We start from the raw sequence: 16,182 nt of genomic DNA, 5'->3' as shown, positions 1-16,182 counted from the left end.
GCTTTGCTATTTTAGTTTTTTCTATTATTATTACAAGTTATACTGTTGTAATTAAACATTAAGTACACTTGGGGATGAAGGCGTGGGTGTCTTTTTCTTTTTCATCCACAGTACAGGTTTCAAATGCTTGCATGGAAAGCTTTGGATAACCATACTTAGGGAACATTAAAAATGATTTTATTTTGGTTGGCTCAATGGTGATCCAAAGAGGGGGTTGTGGTAGTGGTTTCAATAAAATTTCACAACCAATGGGAATCTTTTTTGAGTTTGTGTGGAGTGCCCTTAATGCTGGAAATAATCCTGTTGGCTAGGACTCCAGAACTGTACAGATGAGAAAAGGATGCAGGAAATTCTGTTGTTTACACATGTGGCTGCAACTGAGACGCTGGAGCAGCCCAGCAAGCCCAGAGGGTAAGAGTGTTTAATAACCTTGTGGTTTTCTATTTAATTTTTATATTTTCCTGCTGAGGCAGAGCATGTGTTGTTCTCGGAGCAAAGACAGTTGCTTACAAGATGCAGAGCAAAACTACTGTAGAGCTGGGAAGCAGAAGGATTTGGAGTTTCTTTTTAAAGTGATTTCTTCCTTTCCTCTTTCATTTTTCCACTGTGGGTGTTATCATCCTGACAATTTGTCATACATTTCCTGTCTTTAAAAAATAACTGTATACTAAGCCAAACTCAGGTAAGAATTTCAACTCTACATTTAGACAGCAATAGTGTATGTTGATATTAAAATTTTGTTTCATAGTTCCAAATGAATGTGAATTAGTCATTGTGTTTGAAGGAATCTATATTCTTACAGTAAAAAAGTAAAAGTGTTATGAAAACCTTTCTATCTATGCCTCATGTGCCTTGAGTTCTTTTCATTTGTTGAGTCTTCATGCTAAATTATTGTATTCATTAATGGAAAGTATATTTCAAACTTAGCACGAATATTGATTTCTTTACGTGTTACGTGTATAATGTGGAGGAGATAGGGATACAGAATAAACTAATAAAATCCTGTGCATAATAACAATGATGTTTAGTTATATAGAAATAAATTGTAAAACTGAAAAAAATCTCTGGAAACCATCGAGAAGCATTTGCTTATGTTTTCTGCAAAGATAAATTATCAATTGAGTGTCAAGTGGGTACATTTATTCAATATAAGAAAGATTCTTTAAAAATGTAATTAGAAATATGTCAGTAACATAGGCACCAAAATATATAAAGTATTTATTGATGTTCTTATTTACATCAATGCCAGCTTTTCTGTTTTCTAAAATAATGTGAATGTGTTTTTGCTATCATTTTTGTGGGAAATAGTGTTATTACAACTTTTGAGTAAATATTCTCTTGTTAGTAAAATATGTTATTGACAATAAATATTCTTATATATCCAGTAAATATTCCTGAATTCTATTTCATATTTTAATGAAAACAATAAATTAGAGAGAAATATTTATAAGTTAGTGACACAGTATCTATGTAGGTTTGTGTGATGTATTTGAAAATATTCAGAAAAATGCTTTATGTGAATTGCTTTATTTTCCAAAATCTCATATGTTCTTATGAAATCATAGATCATTTCATTGTCTCTCTTTTGCATACTTCATATGTTATCATTGGAGTCAATAATTGCTTGATCACTGGGACATAGTTTTTGGGCCTCACTATGGGCGTGGCTTCAAAATAATTTATGATTGTTTTATCTAATTATTAGAGCCACAAAACTATGGCTGTAATTCTTAAAATACAAAAAATGATCTCAGGTCATCATATCTCTTATGCTGATATTACAAGACCAATTGAATTCTGCCATAATGCCAAAATATTCAGAAATTCCCTTTTTAGCAGGTATATCAGTCCTAAAGAGATGCCAGAGCCTTTAAAGAAAAGTTCAACTTCTTGAACTGAGTGTTGAAAAACTAGTAGAACTTGGATAGGTGCTGAAAGCAAGAGGAATACTCTACTTTGAACAAGTAATTGGCAAAAAGGGTTTTGAACATGAATTAGCACATAGCACAAAAGAACGGTGAGTAATTCATTGATTGGAGCAGAAAAAATATGCCTTTGTGAGTAGCAGACATTGTACTCAATACATAGAGCAGGAAAAATTTATAGAGCATCTTAACATTTCACACAGAAAAATTTGGTCTTTACATATCATACAAAGGGTCCAATTGCAAGTTTCTGAAAAGAGATGGAGTTTCTGTGCCTCTTTTCATCATCATTACCATCACCATCATCATCATCATTTTGCCAATACATAATAGCAGTTGCTGCATGCAAGATGATTTACATACATATCCACAATTTTTATAACTATGCAATAAAATGAACAATATTTTACACATTATTTTCATTTTGCACATGAAGGAACCTGATGTTCAGAAATGTTCAATGATTTGCTGAAAGCCACAGATAAAGATAGTGAGGGAACCAGAATTTCAGATGTATTTCTGGCTCCAGCGCTATTTCCACTATGCTGTACTGGTATTCTAGGAATGTGAATCTGGCAGAAGTCAAGCAGAATGGTTTGAAGTGGACATCGGGATTATAGGGTGCAGGGAGGAGGCAGTGAGACAACAGTCCAAAGATCCATTCCAATATTCTATAAATCCAGACCAATCACCATTCTGTCAGTTGGGCCACGCATTTCCTTTGGGAATTGAGAGAAGAGAGACTGACACTGCAAATAAGGGGTAATTTTTACATTTAAATTAGCTGCTCTCATATTCAACACTTATGCTTTTCTATCTCCTACATTTTCTTAAATCTACTTAGAGAAGATTATCTTTTGCATTCTCAGAGAAAATGTCATCACTGATTTGCATTGAATACTACCTATTCACAAATGAGACATGTGAGGTGGCCAGGAATGACACTGGGGATGCACTGACTTTCCTCTGTTTCTTTTTGATATGTGATATCAACAAACACACAGCGACCAAATAGTCTTAAAACTATGGAATCACCAAGTTATTATCAAGTAAAGGCATTGTATAAGTTTCATTTCAATGGGTGAAAAGCATATATAAAATTCACATTGTAATAGATAGTGTAAAATACAGTATATTCAAAGTAAAAAAGAATAGATCTTATTTATTAACATGTTTTTCTTCATATATCCAAACCTTAAACACATTGCTTTACTTCTTCTCAGAGTAGAATTAGTGTCTGGAATAACACTCATTTTCTTCTTCTTTTTTCAATGAAATTAAAATTATAGCTTATTTCATAATAATGAGTATTTTTTGTTCAATGTACATATGATGGAAACTATGCTATCATTTTATAAACATGCTATCTACTAGTTTAGAAACATACTATCATTAAGTAGCCTTTACTGAAGGAGTATCTTTTTGCCATACATGAAAACAAATGAGGATAGTTGAAATGCAAAGATTTGGTCCCGACCTTCACATTTTATTTTTGTACAGGTCTAGGTTGCATTCTAAGAATATATTATATAGAAGACAATTTGTATAACTAGTACTTCATCCTCAGTGCCCTGACTAATTGTAGATGTTCAACGGAGATTGAATGTGAGCCTGAGACCTTGATTGTAAAAAGGAAAACTAGATATTGTATTGGAAGTTGTGCTCAAGGCCATTTAATTGTAGTCATAGCTTTGCAAAGGATTGTTAACATTATTATATACTTAAATATTATCTGAGTTGATTTATATTTAATGATATTTCCTAAAAGAATTGCTGTTGTGTGTAGTAAAGGCATAAAAATATTTGATGTCAAAATTTTGATAGAAGGATATTTTGCTAGCTAAAGAAAAAGGTGTCCTTAATACTGAGAAAAAAAACATATGCTCACTGCAGAATTTATAAATGTATCTTATCATAGCGTCTGTTTCAAATTGGTAGGATTAAAGCTTCCAAAAATAAAAGTGGGATTTTTAGTCACTGACTCGGGAGCATATGTTTCTAAGCTGCAGTAAACATTTGGAAATATAACACAGGTAAAGAGGCAACAGTTCCATGAAGAAAAACCTGTAGCAACTTTAGACTCATTTTCATTTGTAAATACTTTTGACTGTTTCATACAATCTTTCCTTTCCTCCCTTAGTGAATTTAGGATTGTGAAGGCATTAGGTAAAATATTACATTTATGACATCTGCAGAAGATCAAATAGTCTTATTAGTCAGCCTATATTCATGAATTTTCTATCTTCTTTTGGCATAAAGGGTTTTGAACAAGGGTTTCTTCTCTGAATGAGAAGAAAATGTATTTCACAATAAAGCATGAAAATTATAAGATGTTCAGTGGGATTATAACATTTGGTAGCACAGGAAAAAAGAGAAAGATGTGGAAGTGCCATAATCCATTGGTGTTTCATATAATTCTAGAAGGTTCTGTTTATAACCTCTTCTTAATTTGGAGCTAGAATAATCCCAGGGATTGGCTGAGGGTTCAGGTGAACTTTGCTCTATCTTTGTTTTGAAATCACTTTACAGGTATTGTCAATGGTAGGAATGAGTTGGGTCAAAGCAACTGCCATCCTATTTGTGATACTGCCCAGGCTTTTTCAATCTTTTTGTAATAATGAAACTTAAGTTACGGAATTTATGATTGCATGGATTAAAAATGTGGATGTCGCAATTATGCCGTGCTACAAATGGCCTCTAAATGTGTTAATGTTATATGAATTTACATGCTGGCTTTTATGTTTTGGGTATGGGACTAAATACATTTGACCTGATAATGCAGATTAATGGGAGAAATTCCAGTATTCATGGATTAGAACTAGGAGGGCTATTTCAGATACAGGCTTCTCACAGAAGGTCGGGGCCTAAGCATAGATACTGAATGCAAAACTCTGCTCCTGGACCTCACATGGTCCATTCATTGTCTATAGTTGGCCATCATTGTTTACTCTGTGGCTATAAGTTTCTTCCATATTACTGAGCAGGATGTTTATCTGAATTAATATAAATGACACACTCGAGAAGCATAGATCTTTATACAAAACAATATCAGAAGTAGAAATAGTGCAGAAGACAAACTCCACCTCCCATCTGCTGATTCTTTTGAAACCCCTTGGTTCTCTTATCTCTGAAAGGGATACATGGCTTTGTTCTTCCAAATATCCTGTCCACTTTCCACACTGTTTCAAAAGTATTTCTGGCCAAATAAGTGTAAATCTTCATCTTTTGTAGATACAGATCATCATCATAGGCGTATTTGTGTATTGTTTAAGTACTTGGGAGAATAAAGTTGCTGACAGCAATTAAAGTGGTGTGATTGGGGTTAACCTCACTTAAAACTGTTTCGTTATTAATTTTAAAAGCCTACAAGCATTTAATATCCAAAAGCCACCTTCTTTAGAGAAGACTGACTTATTTAGTGGAACTTGTAATGCTTGTCTTTTGGAAGAAAAGGAATAGTTCTAAGTCACTCTGTTTTAGATTTATCCATGTAGTAATAAATGTCTACCATGTCTCAGACACTGTTCTAGCAATGGACGTAGAGATGTGAATAAAAGTAAAACTGCTTTCTTTTCATTAAGCATTTAGTCTAGCTAGTAAAGCAATAGAATCCATACATACTATATAAATATATATTAAGTCATGATAAGTACTGTGAAGAAAAAAAAGAAAATTCAGGCTAAAAGGGAATAGAACATGCCTGTGCTCTTGAAATGGCCAGGGAATGTCCCTTCTGTTAGGGTGGAGGATGTAAGATACCTAACCACGAGGAATCTTGGCAGGAGAGAGGTAGAGGCAAAGGAAATCACATGTGCTAAAGTCTTAAGTCAGAAGAATGTCTGTCCCTTCAAGGAATGGCCAGATGGCCGGCAGCTGCTGGGAATGAGCAAGGCAAGGAGGCACAGGCGGAGGCATCTTGGGGAGGAAGTAAATCCAGCTTAAGCTTCAAGATATTAGGGTGGTGCAAAAGTAATTGTGGTTTTTGCCATTACTTTCAATGTTTCCATGTTCACCAACCTAATATTATTTTACTTTTAAAAGGCCTCTTCATACCCCAACTGTAGGAGCCTCAAGTCGGGAAATCACGGATCCCGATGAAGAGTTCAGAGTGGTTTATGTTTAGACCATGAGAACATCATAAACTACAACCCCTTTATTCTGAGTTTGATGGGAAGCCATTTGAATGTTGGGATCCTAGAAATATTGTAACATAAGTTGAGTGTTTAAAGCATCACTCAGCTGTAGACTGGAGTAGGGAAAAGGTAGAAGTGGGGAGGCCAGATACAATACAATAGTCCAGGCAAGAAACAAGGTGGTTTGGAGGAGTTATTAGAGATGGAGTTTTTGAAATTCTGCATAGGCTGTATTTCATATTTCCTGCCAGAACTGGCAGAGTTTCCAACAGTGATGTGCAGTGTGAAAAGGTAAAGGAATCAAGGATAACCCCTAAGTTTGGTCTGTAAACCTAGAAGAGTGAAATGTGCATTTATTGGCACAGGAAACACTGTGGAGGAGCAGGTGTAGATGAGAGGGGAGTTCACGTGTTTGTTTTTAAACATGTGAAATCTGAGATGCTGATTCGATATCCTTAGTGATGTTAAGTGGGCAGCTGGACACATGAGCCCAGAGATAAAGGAACATCTCAGACCAGAGATACAGATATTAGGAAATTTCAGAAAATTAATGAATTCGAAGGCAAAGGCTTGGATGCTTTCACCCAGAGCAATTGCCCCAGCCTGAAGTCTCAGTGTTGGAGGGCCTCCAGTCAGAGGTGTGAAGCTGAGACAGAACGTGGGCAGCTACCAGGGAGCAGGAGGAGAACCACGACAGAAGATGCCCTCAGAAGCCAAGAAAAGTGAATGATGAAATGGACAATCACATACAGGGCTTCTGACTGGTCAAGTAAAACAGGAATTTCAGGCCTGGAGTTGACCATTAGATTTGCAGTGTAGAAGCCACCGATTTTCTGTTTTGTGGCAAACTAGAGTTGAAAATGATACCATGACTTCAAGAGAAAATGAGATAAATGAAAGTGTCTTTTAAATAATTTTTGTTTAAAAAAATGCCAATGATATGGAATGGCTGCTGGGTGGGGATCGAATTCTTTTTTTTTTTTTTTTTAATGTTGAGGGTTATTACAGCATGTACATTTGCTAATGGGAATAATCTAATCTAGAGAGAGGTATAAACTGGCTAAACAGGAGAGGAGTGTATTTGAGGAAGCCATGTCCTCGAGTGGATTAGAGGAAATCAGGTAGAGCATACAAATGGGAAGTTTGGTGTTAAGAACATGGAGTGAGTCTCTGTAAAAACAGACAGAATGACGTATGGGTATCGATTAGACACATAGATATGATGGAACCAGTGGAATGCAGTTGTCTTATAATTACCTATCTTTTCTAAGTGAAATAGAAAAACTTCTGCAATCTCAACAGATAAGGCAGAGCTGAAGAAGATATGAAAATTTTGAAGATAGAGAATATATGGAGTTACTCAGTAGAATGTTTGTGAATTAATCAGGGAAAAAGATTAATTTCCCTGTGGTAGAGTTGGCTTGGCTATATTAGAGGCCCATATGAGGTTCAGAGTTGAGAAACTGAGGTGACACCAGATAGAAAAGGGTGCGTTTTCTCGAAGCATGATCAAGTGTGTAGGTGCAGACATGGAGCAGGAAGATAGCTGTAATTCACTGACATTAGAGTTTCTAAGCAAGTAGGGTCACGGGAATGCCAAGCTTGCTCAGAGCAATTTGTTAAAACTGGAGACAGAATAGGGAGGAGAGAGTGGGTGTGATGCGGATGAGGAAGAGAGAAAAAGCAATACTATCCATTGATAGGAGGCCATAGTTGGGTCAAAGAAGAGAGTTATGGGGACAATAGTAAAGGGTAATCAGAGTGCTTATCATTAATATGGAAAGAAATGCTAGCATGGTAATGGGATCTAGGTGCATATCCAGCCGGTGGGTGGGTGAGGTCATATTATTGGAATTAATAGGAGCTGAGAGGTGGGGATATTGTAACGACACTATATGTGAAATACTTTGGACATTAAAATTTTTCTTGTCCCTGAAAACATACCCAACTTCTCCTAATCTATTAACATAATTAGTTTCATTAGATAAATGTTAATATCCATTCCCATGCCAAGACTCTACAGTGTTGTCAGTGATCTCATTTACTTTTCTCTGCTTATGTAACGTTTTGATCAGTCCTACAGACTGTATTAAAGAACAATCTTCAGCCAGGGATCAAAGCAAGACAAGGAAGTCTTCAAATACAACAGATTATAAGCCCATAATATTTTTTAGGTATTTATCATTTTGCCAAAATTGTGGATAAAAATAAAATTATATGTATTAATAATGTTAAGAACACACGAATTAATATTATTTTTAGGTTTTTATTTACAATACAACTGCTATTTTAACAATGACATACATTTTTAAAATTAATAATTATTTTTTTCCCATGCTGTCTAAACAGCTTTAAATATACTGGGATTTTTCAAAGCTTAGATAAGAATGTTCAGCACACATACCCAATTTTTAAAATGATATTCATTTTATTTTTGCATGACTGTTGCAACATCACCTCTTCTCTATTATGTGGCCATGTGGCAGAGAACGAGAATGTCACATTCACTTACCTTTGAATAGCAGGCATAGCTACTTTGGTGTGCATTTTTATTATCAGTACAATATGTTTATCAAGCATATATTTACAAGTAATTATTAGTAGTTATCTTAATGTTCTCTATTTAGGAAGCCTCTAGGTGTTAGAGACAGCAATATTGCCAAAACATTCTGAACATGTTTGAAAAAAATCAGAACACAGTTTTCTATTTCTGTAAAATTCTCTGCGGAAAAAGAAAAGTTCTTGAAGTTTTTTGAATGCTCTACAGCTATTTTGTCCAACAGAAATATAACTCCAGCAACATTTGCAATTTAAAGTAGCTACATTTAAAAAATTAAAAAACCAACTTGTGACATTAATTTTAATAATATTTTTGATTTAATCCAATCTTTCAAAAATATCACTTCAAAATGTAATTAATATGAAGTTATTAATGAGATAGTTTACATTTTACGTTTCATGCTGTGTTTAATTAATACTCACCAAACATCACAATTCAGGCAACCTTCATTTCAAGTGTTTGCTAACTACATCTGATAGGTGACTACCGTTTAAGACAGCACAGGTTTAACACTCCAGAATGTAAACGGTTCAAAAATATCTTCATAGCAATCGTAGAATATATTTCATATTGATATTTATCTCCTTGTTGAAAGGGGGAACACACATGGGTTTGAATGTCCTTATCAAGGAAGAGAATTTACCTCACGTTTTCTGAACCAGTGTTCTCTGGGTTCTACCCATAGCTCTCGTGTTATCATATTTACATACTTATGTTATTTTGATACTGAGAAGTATGTAAAAGACAGTGGCCTCTAGCAACAACTGAGACCAATATATTTTCTGCTTGCTATAATTTAAGAAAATTTACTAATTTAAGAAAATTTAATAGGTATGAAAATCAGGCAATGATAAAAATGATAAAACTCAATTTAGGAGTCCACACAATTCTTAGTACTTTTTCTCTTTGTTTTGTAAATTAAATGCAATGTATAGATCTGGGAAATCATGAGATATTTAAGAAAAACAAGTAAAAACTAGAGATTTTGAGGAAGATTCGAGATATGACATTATAGGAATTACTTGGGAAAGAATTGAAGAAAGTATTTACATGATTGGGAGGCAAAATAAAAAGCAAGCAAGCTTTCAGAAATCTAAGAGTTTAATCTGGTCTTCAACTCTTTGCAGCTTTCCTTGCACATGACATCCATTTTCTGTTTCAGGGACGGAAAGACAGATCTTTTAAGAAATATAAACACTGAGTATTCACTTCCTGTTATTTTGACATTTTTAATCCAGTTCCTTTACTTGTCTTTACTAAGACAAACAACTATGTCAAGATGAAAGGAAACAAATGAAAACAGATCCCAGATCAATCAGCAGTTGTGTTAAGGATTCTGCTTTCTAGTTAAATTGTTTTTTTCTTTATTTCTACCTTCTCCTATGTCAAAGGATGAAAACCAGAAATATCAACACTTAAAAAAAAGATGATTGCAGAGTTGGGGGCCTCTATGTCTGAATAAATTACTAATTTATTTTTGTTAACATGGAGAAAGTATGAGCAGGGATGAACGTTTCACTAGGATTTAAGCAACTAATCTTCAAATCAAAAGCTAATTTTTTTTTTTTAAGATTCCATGTCTTTTCCTTCTCAAGATTACAAACTTATCTATAAGTTTTATATTATAGATGTAACTTTCCCAGTGAAATCAACATTTTGGATCTCACAATTATAAGAAGTAGCTTACATATTGTACAACCATTCTATCTTGTTTTTCAAGTAACATATCTAAAATTGGATTACTTGTTTTATATTATATTAAGATGGAAAGATTAGAACAAAACATGTGACAGATATTGTTTTTATCTTAGAAGAGTTCATATAAATATAATGATTCTGTAAATAAGATTAGAGTGGTCAGGACAAAGAATCCAGCATTTTGTCAAATATTACTAGCTGCTGTTCCTAAAATTTTTGGTGATACACATGCATGTATTAATATTTCTTTTTGTTGCATAATAAAATAACATTTGGTTTTTGAATCATTCCATTGTTATTTCATTGCTTTTACTACACATTTTTATTTCAGTTTTCCTGAAGATTATGAAGCTCTTTGGCTTTAGAAAATGATTGGTTTAATGCCTTTATAGTACAATATACTAACAAAGTGTTTTATTTACATACAAAATGAATTTTACATGATTTTATTTTTAAAAATTTATGTCATAAGAAGTATATATTCTAAAATTTATGCTGTTGCTATTCAGAGGTAAGTAGCCTTGTGATTTCAAAATAGATTATGTGTTTTAAGAAAAAACATAATTATGAAACTTGGGAAGTTCCATGTTCACGAATAATTTTGTTTTCTCAACATCCTCTGCAATTACATTAATAAAAGCATATCATTCAAGGACTAAATCCAGCCTGCAGTAATTTGGAGCATTCATAAACGTAATTGAGCTTCTACAATATTGTGCTTTGAACATGTTGCCACGGGTGGGTGAAAGCAGCTGGCTTTCCTGTCTCAAATATTTTGAGAAATTTTAGAAAGTAAAGTTTACTCTCAGCCAAGAAGTCCCTCATTTTCCATAAAGGAAGAAGAATTGACCATATAAATATTGATATTTGGGAGATAATTCAGGAATTTTAGAGAAACTCTAAAAACACAGTTTAAGTTTGTGTTATACTTTGTGTTATAGATTATGGAATTCTATTTTTTCCAGCTTTTGATGTACATGAAAACCTACTGAAAATTATAATATTCAAAGCAATTTGTTTTTAATAATTTAACGCTATTTTTGTTCTATTAAAAATGTTAACATCTAAATAATTTGTAACAAACGTAATTTTGAAAACTTTTAATTTAAATAGCTACATAATTTTTAAAATAAATACATACTTATTTCCATGAGTCAGATTTTACACATAATCAAAAGTAAGCTCCATGAGAGTGGACCTTTACATCTATTGATTCACTGGTACATCTTCAATGCCTAGAATTTCATGGCTGGACCATAGTAGAAATTTGATAAATATTTGTCAAATGAATGAATTTGAGATTCAAAAACTAATAAATGTTTATTCTTATTCAGCTTTAACAACTTTCAGGAATGAGTAGATATCATTATATACATGTGTGAATGCTTATAGTAAAATGACCATTAAAATACATTGCGTTACCTGCATTTGCTCATTTGTTTGTTGCTTGTTTTGCTTTTGTTTCACATGAGTTACTGAAATGTTTTTAAAACTCAAAATTGGAAAACAATCGAAGTAAAGACAAATGAAAATAAGTATACTTTAAAAATCTTAACATTATTTTACCACTTTTTGTTTTTCATTATGTGTAATTTAATTTGCATAAAGATTTTTTAGTCAAATTTATATTTAGAGATAGATTTGAAAGTGTTAATCTTTAAACAGAGTACATATGTACAACAGATGCTGTTTTAAAAAATACAACAAACAAAATCTAATAACACCAAAAAATTTGGAAAGAGGTAGTAAGCAACTGTCTTACACAAATTCAATTTTCAGATAGATTTTAGTCTTGTCTTTTTTTTTTTTAACCAATCAAGTTATTTGTAAATCTCACTGAAAAACTTCATATAATGGACAATCATTTGCATATACACACTCAGCAGGTGGTAAGCCCTGTTCAGACTTAGCAGATATCACACATGTGATTTATATCTGATTAAAATGGAAATACAACAATGAATCAACGTATTAGTTTACAATATCATTAGAAAAATATTCAGGAAAAATTTTCTCCCTATCTGCCTTAATCCAGGAAATCATATCTCTGTTATTAGCATATCTTATTCTCCATCACTTTTGAATGATTCCTGAATGCTGGTGACTCTTGGGTAATTGTAAACTTAATGCTTTTTTTCCAGACAGGTTGGGTTCTCTAGGATCGTGATTTTTAGAGAGTCTGTTTTGAAAAATTTTCTTTTCTTTTCTTTTTTCTTTCTTTTTAAAATTATACTTTAAGTTCTGGGATAAATGTGCAGAATGTGCAGGTTTGTTACCCAGGTATACACGTGCCATGGTGGTTTGCTGCACCGATCAACCCATCATCTACATTAGGTATTTCTCCTAATGCTATCCCTCCCCTTGTCCCCCACCACCCAACAGGCCCCAGCGTGTGATGTTCCCCTCCTTATGTCCATGTGTTCTCATTGTTCAACTCCCATTTATGAGTGAGAACATGTGGTGTTTGGTTTTCTGGTCCTATGTTAGTTTGCTGAGAATGATGGTTTCCAACTTCATTCTTGTCACTATAAAGGACATGAACTCAGTCTTTTTTACGGCCACATAGTATTCCATGGTGTATATGTGCCACATTTTCTTTATCCAGTCTATCATTGATGGGCATTTGGGTTGGTTCCAAGTCTTTGCTATTGTGAATAGTGCTACAATAAGCATACATGTGCATGTGTCTTCATAACAGAATGATTTATAATCCTTTGGGTATATACACAGTAATGAGATTGCTGGGTCAAATGGTATTTCTGGTTCTACATCCTTGAGGTGTAAAACAATACAGAGCCTTCATGGAAACTTTGAAATAAACAGTTTCTTTTCTATGTTGACAAAAACATAAGAGGTTGGGCGCAGTGGGTCACGCCTATAATCTCAGCACTTTGTGAGGTGGGCAGATCACCTGGGGTCAGGGGTTTGAGACCAGCTTGGCTAACATGGTGAAACCCCATCTCTACTAAAAATACAAAAATTAGCTGGGTGTGGTGGCATGCACCTGTAATTCCAGCTACTTGGGAGGCTGAGGCTGGAGAATCACTTGAACCCGGGAGTCAGAGGTTGCAGTGAACCAGGTTCTTGTCACTGCACTCCAGCCTGGGCAACAAGAGCGAAAAACAAACAAACAAAAAACATAAGAAAGCAAACAATTTAGGCAGGCAGAAGGGTCTTTAAGAAAGAGGGAGATAGAACAAGATAGACAAAGTAGTGAAGAGATTGAAAGGAAGAAGGCTTTCTGGAATGGGAGCATAGTGAGATAGCAGTAATGACAGGTGAGGATCCTGAGGTTGCGTGAAGCACAGAGGACTGCAGGCTGACTCTCAGAGGTAGGGAGAAAAACTGAACCTGGAAGGTAATGTCCAAAGCCAGAAGAGACAAATACTGGGCTGAGGTAGGATTTAATATGCTGAGAATGTTCACTTAAAGGGGAAAATAGCTCAGTCACTGAATGTGGTACCTTTTAAATTGTCCATCTGGAAAAATAGTATAAGATTCTCCTACCACTGCTGATTGAAATAAAACTGTGTAAGAACAAATATACTCGCAGTGTTAGAGTTTTACCATTACAAATCAGTGCCTAATCTTTTCTTGTTAAACATTCTATTGTTAAAATAAAAAGCTTGCTAAAGCTACACATCATGGTTGGGTTTACAGAAAACAAAAACAGATTTTCGTATTTCCCTTAAGAGTATTAAACATTTTGACAGGAAAATATATTTGAATAATTTTATTTAAAAATAGATTCAAAATTCACATTATGTTAAAGCATCCAATAGCTTTCATTCTACTTTATAAAATGTGATAAAATTTTAAGATGTATTTTGTGATGAAACTTAATTCTCAACTAAAGACTCTATTCCAGGAGAAATTTTCCTTTTAATTCCTGGACCATGGTAATCATTTAGAAATTGTGGCTATATATGATTACTGGATTATGGTCATTTTAAAGCAATAGAAAACAACTTTCACGTAATAGTTTACTTTAAGTAATAGAAAAGCATTTTTTTTTTTTTTTTTTTTTTGAGACGGAGTCTCGCTCTGTCGCCCAGACTGGAGTGCAGTGGCGCGATCTCGGCTCACTGCAAGCTCCGCCTCCCGGGTTCACGCCATTCTCCTGCCTCAGCCTCCCGAGTAGCTGGGACTACAGGCGCCCGCCACCACGCCCGGCTAATTTCTTTTTGTATTTTTAGTAGAGACGGGATTTCACCGTGTTAGCCAGGATGGTCTCGATCTCCTGACCTCGTGATCCGCCCGCCTCAGCCTCCCAAAATGCTGGGATTACAGGCTTGAGCCACCGCGCCCGGCCTAGAAAAGCATTTTAAAGAACAAAATAGCAAATTTGAATAGCGCCTCTATAGTTTAGAGTGACCAAATACCTCTGTAGCAGAAGGTGTGTCTTTCAGATGTTGAATATTAATTGGGCAGGTTGATATATTTGAATATATCAAGAGGAAGCAAAATACAAAGAGGCAGGGAAAGAAATCATGACCCTAGTGAGTATTCAAGCATTTCCTGTGTTAAAAATGTGAAGGTACATATTTTAGTTCAAGCTGGTGCTTCTACTTTGTGTGTGTGTGTGTGGAAGAAATATTCCTTCTGAAGAATTAACATACAGAAATTGAGTACTGACATCCTAGAGTCAGTGATAGTATTTGGACTAAAAGTGGATGAGACAGAGAAGCATGAATGCAAATAAAAATTTTTATAAGTTAAAATGAGCAAGACTTTATAATTGACTTGATATAGAAGACGATGAAGAATGGTTAGTAAGGGAAGCCTAAATCTTAGAATGGTTAGTAAGGGAAGCCTAAACTGAAAGGATAGTGGTGCCTTTTATCAGTAGGAAAAAATGAGAAAAATGGAATTAATTTTCTATAGAGTGAGAAGTATTAAAGGCTTTATCTAAACTCCTTAAAGCAGGAAAATTTATGCTTTGCTTTTAGAAAACAGAATGAGTATTTTCTTTACTCCAATTTCTAGGAAAAGGAGGAAAACATTTTTTCAATCTGTTTTTTTTCACATGGAGTAATTTTCTAGCTGTGCAAATTATTGTTTTGCAATTAATCACTTTTTTCTAGGCTTTTCTCTTAATTACAGGCTTTGAGCACTATTAGCCAGAAATATTTATTCAATTTAGAACATCTCTCTCAATAAATCAGCCACTGAAATAGAAATAAACTGGTTTCATCAAGAAACAATATGAATAGATTTGGGTAATTAATACTTCTTCCTTCAGAGAAACATTATTATAGGACTTTGGACCAGAAATGTAGGTTAGTTTTTCATTCAATGGTCAGTTATATTCAGACATTAACTAAAATCTATCATGTATAATCATATTATTTTCAAAGGAAAATTAATGATTAAAATATAGCAATTTTCTCTATTTAAACATTTCTTTTGATTTACTAAACATTTCTAAAGACAGAGCAATAAATGATAAGGTGAATATCATATTACAGAAACTATATACTTAATGTTTAGAAATAATATCAATAAGAATACCTGGGTTTTAAAAAATGTATATGATCCCAGAAGTGTTTTAAGAACAAATAATAGTAATGAGCATGTTTCCCGAAATATTTCATTTGCAATGAAAACAAATTGAAACGAAAAAAAAATCTCCAGTATGTTTATATTTAAAGGCCAAACACAAACTGTACTAAGGAAAACTAATACTCCAGAAATATTAGAATAAATTTCTTCTTCTGATACACACCTATATCACTGCTAAAGTTTTTGATCCACAAATATTTGCCAGTTGAAAATTATTGAAAATTATTTTCAACAGAATATTAACAAATAGAATGCAGATTGTCTTGCCTTGTAACATAAGGAGTTCTTTACTATTCTATGTTAA

General features: G+C 33.8%; 1 protein-coding gene across 6 annotated transcripts in view; it reads left to right on the top strand.

Moving 5' to 3' along the window:
- Nucleotides 1–309: 309 nt before the first annotated feature.
- CCDC102B (coiled-coil domain containing 102B) overlaps nucleotides 310–16,182 on the top strand; it is a 298,146-nt gene continuing 282,273 nt past the window's right edge. For 3 of the 6 annotated variants that reach the window (XM_065533649.2, XM_045378146.3, XM_005586486.4), the window contains exon 1: nucleotides 310–411. The gene's annotated coding sequence lies outside the window, so the exon portion shown is untranslated. Of the gene's footprint in view, nucleotides 683–16,182 lie in introns of all 6 variants that reach the window. The other 3 variants (XM_074022345.1, XM_074022343.1, XM_005586485.4) reach the window with 1 other exon arrangement.

Source organism: Macaca fascicularis, chromosome 18 (genome assembly GCF_037993035.2).
Source record: "Macaca fascicularis isolate 582-1 chromosome 18, T2T-MFA8v1.1".
NCBI lineage: Eukaryota > Metazoa > Chordata > Mammalia > Primates > Cercopithecidae > Macaca > Macaca fascicularis.
Note: the sequence above shows the minus strand (reverse complement) of the source record. Positions and strands in the feature narration are given on the sequence as shown.